This window comes from Microtus ochrogaster, linkage group LG9, assembly GCF_000317375.1.
Source record: "Microtus ochrogaster isolate Prairie Vole_2 linkage group LG9, MicOch1.0, whole genome shotgun sequence".
In the NCBI taxonomy this organism is placed as follows: domain Eukaryota; kingdom Metazoa; phylum Chordata; class Mammalia; order Rodentia; family Cricetidae; genus Microtus; species Microtus ochrogaster.
The window spans coordinates 11,089,173-11,098,841 of NC_022034.1; the positions used below are offsets into that span (position 1 = coordinate 11,089,173).

Consider the following 9,669-nt stretch of genomic DNA (forward strand, 5'->3'; position numbering starts at 1 on the left):
AGACAGAGACAGAGAGTTTATTTTATAATTTATTCAATGCTGTAACTGCCCTCGTTTGCTTTCTGTGCTGTGGTAAAACACTGACTAGAAGCAGCTGGAGGAAGAAAGATTTGTTTGGCTCCCAGCCCATCACCAAGGGAAAGCCAGGGCAAGAACTCAGGCAGGAACTGAAATAGTGACCATAGGAGAACGCTGCTGACTGACTTGCTCTCTCTCAATGGTTTGTTCAGTCTGTTTTCTTAGATAATGCAAGACTACCTGCCCAGGGTGGCAGCACCCAGCACGGGTTTGGCCCTCCCATACTAATCATCGATCGAGAAAATGCCCCACAGACCCGTGCACAAGTAAATCCAATGGCTGCAGTTCTTCAATCGTGACTTTTTCGGTCATCCTGACACAAACTAACCTGCACAGTAGTCTTTGTAGATGGTAACGTTGTGTCCAGAAGTCACTCAAAATAAACGTACTCTTGCAACCTGAGAGCCATGGCTTGAACACTCCTGGAAGATAGTCCCTGCCTGAGGGAGGCTGGGATTATAAACATCGAACACCTGATTCTGCTTCTAGAAAGCACCAGCATTCATCTTTATGGTCTTCCACCCTCCTAATGCTGAATTAGCAAATGAGAAATAACAGCAGAACACACACGTTGTGAATCTGGCACAGATGTTTCCTGATGGGGAGGCTGGAGGCACCTAGCAGAAAGCTGCTTTGACCTCACCGCTATGATCAAGTCGCAAATTAAATGGGCATGTAGGGGCATATCTTCCCTCTGCATCAAGCTGCTGCGTCTACAGGTGGGGGAGCAGTGACATTTATGCTTTATGTGCTGAGAAAGTGGGCGTGATGTCCCCCAGAGATGCCGAAGGTATTTTCACCGTTCAACCCACAAGAAGCGAAAGATGAGTGGGGCCGTGTCTTCAGAACACTTTGAATGCCTGAAGCCGTGCATCTCTGCAGGTCTGCTCTCTGGTCAAGGCCCTGATCGCAAAGAAACCTGAAGAGAACCCCAAGAGCCCCTCATGCCTTGCCGATGTTCAAGGTGCAAACACTCCGAATTAAACAGCAGGCTAGTGTGAAACAGAACAAGGGGCTTCCTGTGCGGGCCAGTCCGCTCTCTAACTCCTGCTAGGAGCGGTCTGTGAACCCACCCAGTTAAAACGTTCCTTCCAACAACCCTGCAGCGAAGCTGCTTTGCTGTGGCGAAGGAAACTAGTGGGGGTTTGTCTATCCACAAGCCCAGCTGATCTGCTGTCAGCGTTGGTCCAGGAAAACAAACAGATGTATATGATTAAATCCTAGGCAACTATGAGAAGAGAGGAGACTCGTGATGAAGATAAAGCAATGATTTTATCACGCTGCTATCAACCCCTTCCTGCAAAACATTCACTATGTCCCTTTTTTAACCCAGGGCCTGGTGTCCATCACACCCAGAGACACACTCACAAGTCCTAGTACAGTGCGCTGGGGAATATATGAATATTCCCACCTCTCTAGGGAGCACTCTGAGAAGAAAGGGATGAGGTGGGATTCAAAGTGGATAGAGCCCATAGTCGTGTGCCTTCAAGGGGGTTCATGTCACCAAAAGGACTGAGCTAAGGGCACCGGGGCAAGAATCACTCTGAGTTGGCACAGCCCCAACCCAGAGGTCTGAGGAGGCACCAAAGAGCAGCTGGCAAAATGCCACAGGCAATATCCATGGAGCCTGCAAGACCAGGGGACCTGCCATGCTGAGCAAGCGTCACTATGGCAACTAGAAAGCACGAGCTGGAAAGCAGCTTTCAAAAACATGGCTCTTGCCTCTGTGCAAAAGAACCTCGACCACAGCAGGAAATCAGGCTGGAGTGAGAGACATGGGGCAGAGCGCAGGAGACACGTGAAGGAGGTTAGGACACTGACTGAGCACAGGGAGCCCTGCTGACGCCCAATAAAAGGCAGAACCAGCAAGTAAAGGGGGCACATACCTTTAATTCCAGCACTCAAGAGCAGGGGTAGGCAGATCTCTGAGTTCGAGACCAACCTGGATGACATAGTTAGTTCCAGGACAGCCAGGGCTACACAGAGAAACCCTCAAGCCACACCCAGTGTCTCAGACTATTCCTGTTGCCTGCTGGTCAAGATGTAGGACTCTCAAGCTCCTTCTCCAGCACCATGTCGGCCTACATGCCACCATGCCACACCACGATGATAATGGACTGAACCTCTGAAACTGTAAGCCACCCCCAATAAAAATATTTTCCTTTACAAGAGTTTGTGGTTATGTTGTCTCTTCACAGCAACAGAACCCCTCAGACAGGAGAATCTCTAGATAAACATAAAGATAAACACCTTCAGAAGTCTCTGTAGCATTACATTCTGAAAGACAAGGAGGCATTTATTGAATTTCTTGATTAAAAGGGCGAGACCCAGATATAGAAACCCAGTGAGGTCACCACACATGTGAAAAGGCCACTGGAAGGCACACTTAAGTCCGCTGGCTTGGGAAATGCAGTCTTACGGGGGTAATTAATGTTCATACGGGTAACTATGTGGAGAACAAGCTTTTATGGGGAAGATCCAAGTGTCTTCCTAGGAAAGGGGAACATTGTTGGTTTCTGAAAACCAGAAGTATTCATCGTAATCAAAAAGAAATTCCAGAATCTAACCCAACCATCACCAGAGCATCTCAGCGTAGGAGGGACTTCAGAGCACAGCAGCCCACAGTCAGCTCTATGACTGGGCAGGAACCCAGGCTGCCCTCTTTCTGCGACAATAAAGAGGCTCATTCATGACAACACTGAAATTGCCGCATCAATGGGCCAGTGTGGGAGCTGAGTCACCTGAAGCTAGAATACATATGACGTCTGCTGGTTTGGGAACACACTCTGGTCTGTCTTGTGGATGTGCACAAGCTATTATGGAAATCCTTATGAAAGCATACTGTACAGAGATACCCACCCCCACCTGTCCAAGCTCTCAACTCCCGGCCCCCTGTGACCTGATTACCATGCCAAGTGCCAGCCCCAGTAAACAGCCTCCTGTATGGTGACAGGCTCCAGCTGAAGTAAGCAGATAACAATGGAGAGTACAAACCAAAGGCATAATAAAAATAAAAAGCTCACTGATTCTCAAAAGGGTTTTAAAGGCAAGAACTGCAATCAAGTGCTGACCACAAAATGAGCCTGACCTTCACAAAACTGTGTGAAATCATTCTCTTTCTGAGCATGTTGGCATGAGCCTACTAATCCCACCACCCGAGAGGTGGAGACAGGAGGATTATGAGTCTGAGGTCAGCCTGAACTACCTACTGAGGCCCGGTCTCAAAAATGAGTTCTTTTTAGTATGCACCAAAGAAGTATTCTAGTGCTGAGCTCAGTGGGTCCACTTAGTGCTCACTTCACAAGGGTCGAGAGCCGTGTTTGGCCCTCTAGAACCCACATAAAGTTAGATGTGGTAGCATGGGCCTATAATTGCAGCAATCCTATGGCAAGATGGGAGGAGGCAGAATTCTCGGGAGCTCAAAGGCCACCTACGCAGGCATATACAGGAGATCCTGATTCAGACAAGGCAGAAGGGTGGAAGCCAGGGCTGGAAAGATGCATCCTGCTCTTATAGAGAACCAAGTACAGTCCCAGAACTCAGGCCAGGCAGCCCACAACTGCCTGTAGCTCCAGCTCTCAAGGGATCAGACGCCCCTGGCCTCTGAGGGCACCAACATGTATACGCACATGCGCTACCCCAGACACACACAATTAAAAATAAATCTTTAAAATAAAAAGGTGGAAGGCACCTGACAGAGATGGTGAACACCTTTAATCCCAGCCCTTGGGAGGCAGAGGCAGGCAGATTTTTGTGAGTTTGAGGCCAGCCTGGTCTACAAAGTGAGTTCCAGGAATGCAGCCAGGGCTATACAGAGAAACTCTGTCTCAAAAAAACTTAAAAAAAGAAAGAAAAAAATAGTGAAAGGCAAGGACCAACAACCAAGTCACAGCCTCTGAATTCCACACATGCACCATGGTACACACGTGCCTATGCTTAGACACCCAAACACGTACACATACACAAACATGCACATTCCCACATCATACACAGAAAAGTATTCTGTAATTTTCTACAGTTTTATTTTCTGCTTTGACTTCAAAGAATATTAAGAATCTTTATTCTCTTTTTGTGCATGAGTAAAATATCATAATCCTATAAATTAAAAAAAATACTCTTAAGATGAGTATACATATTCCACATGAAATGGCACGTGCCACCCTGCAAGGACTAGACATATAACACTGCCCATTAGGAGTTCTGTCTGACAACGTGAAATCCTTTACACAATATATTTCCCTCTGTATGCTATAAATATGTTTTATTACCATTGCTTAATAAAAAAGCTGTTTTGGCCAATGGCTTAGCAGAGTAAAGCCAGGCGGGAAATCCAAGCAGAGATATATATATAGAGAGAGAGTAGGCAGAGTCTAAAAGATGCCATGTAGCTGCCGAAGGAGACAGATGCTGGACCCTTACCAGTAGGCCACACCCTCATGCTGATACACAGATTAATAGAAATGGGTTAATTTAAAATATAAGAGTTAATAAGAATTCTGAGCTAATAGACCAAATAATGTTGTAATTAGTGTGTTTCTGTGTTATTATTCAGGTCTGGGCAGCTGGAGAATGAAGCTGCTTACAGTTGAGCAAGTCACGAGGAGCAAGAAGCACCCTCCATGGCCTGCATCAGCCCCTGCCTCCAGGTTCCCACCTGCTTGAGCTCCTGTCCTGACTTCCTTCAGCGATGGACTGTGATAGCTAGATAAACCCTTTCCTCCCCAGAGTGCTTTGGTTGTGCTTGTTCATCAGAGAAGTGATAACTAAGACACTTCGCTCTAATTGTTTCATAAAAATTCCAGGACACATTTATTGCTCAAATACTTTCAAACTTGAATAACTCCCCGATTTTCAGGTCTGGATCTGTTCAGTCCAAGCAGAAGTGTCCATCCTTTAGGTATGTAGCAAGAAATTTCACCTACAAAGTTCACACTTGAGAACCACACGATGGGGCTTTTGGTTGTTTTTTAGGTAAAACAATTCCATAATGCTGTAAGCAAATTTATGATATGCTGTTTGGCAAGGAGTATCCCTAGGTCATTGACTTTCTGATGTCTAACAACCCGCTCCCAATGTCAAGCAGTAGCAAGTACCCCGTAAGACTGTATGCGTGCAACTGCTGGAGGGTGAAGTTCAGTGGCAGAGTGCTTGATCAGCATGCGTGATCATTGCAGCCCCAAAACTGGATAGTGGCTCCGTGAGGACAGAGCTGGAGATGGGAGTCAGGAGTGTGAAGAAGTGGGCAGAATGGGGAGAGAGAAATCCTGAGTCACTAAATTAGCTTTCTTCTAACACAGCTTCATCTCCGAATCCACCTGGCGTGGCGCAATTACCACAGGTATTTTGAAAAACATCCTTATTTCAAAATAAGGAAGCTGGGGGTTATAGAAAATGACATTTTGTGTACTTTGTGGGTCAAGTTACAATGCTGGGCATGATGCCGTGTAGGGCGGAAATTTCAACATAGTTACCTCCCTAGGAGATTGCCTCAGCCCAGGCCCTCTATTCTGATTTTTAGTTTGCAGTTAACCATTAGAGGGGGAAAAAATGCTAAGAGTTCATCTATTCCCTTTATTAGGGTTGACTATAGGCATCAAAGTCAGGTGACTGAGTGGGGAAGAAAGTCCTTGGACCTGTGTGGAGGAGACTCGGAATCAATGCCCTCTCCAGGCCCCCATCAGCACCGTGAGGCCAGGGCAGCGCATAGTCCTGCTTAGGGTTTTTCTCTTGAACTAAGAAAAGCCTGAAGGACACTGATCCAGGACAGGGAGAGATGGTGTGGGGCAAAGGAAGGGACTGGTTCAGACACAGAGAGCGCCGAGCCATTTCCATATTGTTGGTGACTGACATGCATTAAGCCTTGCCAAGGAACAGGAAATCCAGCATTGCTGTCAGGTGGCCGTACTGACAGCCCTCCTGATCTAGGAAGGAAAGCCAGATTCCTTGCAAAGGAACAGGAAATCCAGCATTGCTGTTGGGTGGCCGTACAGACAGCCCTCCTGATTTAGGAAGGGAAGCTAGATTCGTGCTGCTGTTTTCAAATCTCCCATGATCTGTTCTAGGGCCCTCCAACACGAGCAGGGATATTACAAGTTGCTTTTAGGCCAGAGTCTCTGACTGCTCATTTACAGGTTGGCATCTGCCTCACACTGCCCTCTTCCTGTGAGTTCTGCGGTATTTTGTGTTTGCTCTTCTTTCAAGTGGGTGCACCCCTTCATGTCTCAAGGAACCTATGACCTGCTCTTACTTAGGACAGTGGGACTGCAGGTCAAATATGCTAATTTTCAAGATGACTTGTTCAAAGACACCACTTCTGGGCTTAAAACACCTCACCATCAACCAGGTACTGGGGCGCTCGCCTTTAGTCCAAGAACTTATAGGCAGAGGCACATAGATCTCTGAGGTTCAGGCCAACTTGGTCTACATTGATGGGGAACCTCCTTCAGCCAATGGCTGGACCAGGTTGGGGCATGACTGGGTACCAAAAAGCTGCAGTCCTCCCTGCTCAGTCTCTTCTTCCTGCAAGCCACACCTGGATGTCGGACCCCATTCCTATTTCCTCACTGTGATCCATGAGTTCCCTTTTAATAATAATAATAAATAAAAAATAATAATAAACAAAAAACCCTTAAAAATCTCTATTTGAAGTTATCTTGGGATTATCTGGCTCGCACCCCCCCTTGACACGGCGTTCTGCATCATCTGGCACACAATGCGGGGCCAAGTCCACGCTTATCTGGATACCCCACCCCTGTGGTGTTCCCCGTTCACCAGCCAGGGCACATTTCTCACCTGCCCGTGGCTCACCTGCCGCTGCTTAGGACTCTGACTCTGCCGACCCATGGCTCCAGCTGGCACCCAGACTCAGCACACTGTTGCAACCTCTCTAGTTCCACCTGCCTCTGCCTAGGACTCTGAATTTCCCCGCAGTCTGCCATTTTGCAGCGGCTCGCAACTGACGAAAAGCCACCATAAAACTCTCTCCCTGTACAGAATCACTTTAATTGTCCTTAATAACTGCTCTTAATTTGTTAAACAAAGCATATTTGTCAGTATCTAAGTAGGTAACATGAGCAAAACCAAACCAGGACTGTCCGCCACTGCTTGGGTCTCTCCACCACACAGCTGCAACCATGACACTGGCTTGCCAATAAAGATACACCTATTCACTAAAATTTTCTAAAGGGGGTAAGTGATGAATTTAAAAGTTATAAAATGACTGACGATATTATCATTCAAAAATTTAATAACCATTTTGCTTATGCTACAGAGGGTATTCTACAAGGTTTATGTGATTTTCCTTATATATTCATTTATTTGATTTCAGGAATTAGTTTTGTTTTCCATATTATATCATTAAAATTGGTTTAATAACAGGGCCAAGAATGAGGCATTTTTAAAAATAATACAGTCTTTACAGACTAATAATAAATAGCTGTTTAAAAATCCCATTAAAAAGAATAACATTAATTTGACATACAAAATCCAATCAATGTCAAAGGGTGCTGACTCATTATCTAAAAAAATTCATGCTGTCAAATTTAGCAATCAAAATCTGTTAAGAAAGTTATGATAGATTAATGGATAAGGTATCTCTCCATAAAGGCAATATACACACCATTAAAATTATGTCCAAGGATGAGACATTATCTTTACTGGACAGGTTTCATACCTTGAAATCATCAAGGAAGACATTAGAATGGAACACTATACAGGAGAGTCAGACTCTACAGAAGAGTGGTAAAAATATTTAAAACAATTGAGGAGATGATTGTACCTGATGAACATGGAGGGAAGGTACAAAAACAGGACTCAACACGGCCAGTACATATTAGAACCAGAGACAAATTCTTGGTGAGGCACTTATGCTGATCCACATAACCAAGCTCTCTATGATAAACACACTTTGTCCCTAAGCAGCACAACAGCTTTAAATGCTTGGGACAGGATTCAGGAATCAGGAAAGAGAATTGAATGATATATCAGGGTTAAACAGGGCCAGAGAGAACCCTTTAGTGACTTTTTACAAAGATTAACAAAGGCTGTACAAGTAGGAGTAACAGACCCAGATGCTAGATGAGTATTTATCAAATCTATGACTTTTTAAAATGCAAAAAGACACTTGGGCCTTTAAAGGTTAAATCAGCACCAGTGGATGAATGGATCCTGCATACAATGAATGTTGAGACATTTGACTATAATACTGAGGCTTGGGTAGGAGAAGCAATTTCCAAAGGTATGAGGAGACATCGAAATGCCAAATCTTTAATTGTGGTAAAAGAGGACATCTGAGAAGGAATTGTAAACAAGAAATTCCTAAAAATAATGTCTTCTCTGAAAATGAGAAAAATAGGCAGTCTCAGCCTTCTAAAATATGTAGGTGTGCAAAGGCTAACATTCAACCAACAAATACAGGTCAACGAAAGACAGACAAGGCAACCCAATGTCATCAGAAAACTCCTTGGGGGCCTCTTGCAGGCCCCCATGTCAAACATGGTCCAGTCATTCCTAGTCACTGTAAAAAATATGTCTCACAAAAAAAAATTTAAATCTACTGCCTACTGGATAATATTACTCAATTAATATTACTCAAGTAATATTATCTCCCTTCTCAGGCCTTTGATAGTGTTAAAGATTAGATAGATGTAGTTACCTTCCTCTTATAATCTAGCCAAGCCATTTCAAATACAAGACTTAGACTTCTTAGGATAAAATGATTATTGAACCATTTAGCATATGCTCCTTGCTTAATATTGGTTATGATGGTTACAATTCTAATTTTTATACTTGATATCTGTTCTTATTGTATATAGTTTTGTATTGTGTTTGAAACTCTCTTATTTAGACAAAAGGGAGAGGTAATAGAGAACCTCCTTCAGCCAATGGCCTTTGAGAGGTTGGACCAGGTTGGGGCATGTCTTTGGGTACCAAAAAGCTGTGGTCCCATCCCGCTTGGTCTCTTCTTCCCACAAGCCACACCTGGATGTTGGACCCTATTCCTATTTCCTCGCTGTGATCTATGAGTTCCCTTTTAATAATAATTTTTTAAAAAAACCTTAAAATACTCTATTAGAAGTTAGCTTGGAGCTATTTGACTCACATTTTCCCCATTTGGCGCATTCTGCATCACTACATAGTGTGTTCCAGGCTATCTTGGTCTACATAGTGACTTCCAAGCCAGCCAGGGCTGCATAGACAGACCCTGTCTCAAAACAAAGCAAAACCAAACAAAAAAGTCTCATGAGAGATGGCTCACTGGTTAAGAGCACTGACTGCTTTTTCTGAGGACCTGGGTTCAATTCCCAGCATCCACGTGGTGGCTAACAACCATCTGTAACTCCTGTTCCAGGGGATGCAATGATGTCTTCTGGTCTTCTGGGCACCAGGCATGTATGTGGTTCACAGACATACAGGAACGTAAAATATACATAAATTAAAAAAAATTAAAACCCACAGCATCAAATGGTTAAAATGGATGCAGAATCTGTATACAATAATAGTCACCATCTAATTGTGTGTCCAAGCCCTCTTCTCTCCTTCAGAACACTCTCCTAGAACACAGCTCCAGACCTTGCTTACAACCCAGTTCTC

At 44.5% G+C, this 9,669-nt stretch overlaps 1 protein-coding gene across 1 annotated transcript in view; it reads right to left on the minus strand.

The window, feature by feature from the left end:
* The window catches only part of Sytl3 (synaptotagmin like 3), a 56,399-nt gene that overhangs the window by 43,153 nt on the left and 3,577 nt on the right, over positions 1 to 9,669 (minus strand). The gene's annotated exons all lie outside the window — the stretch shown is intronic.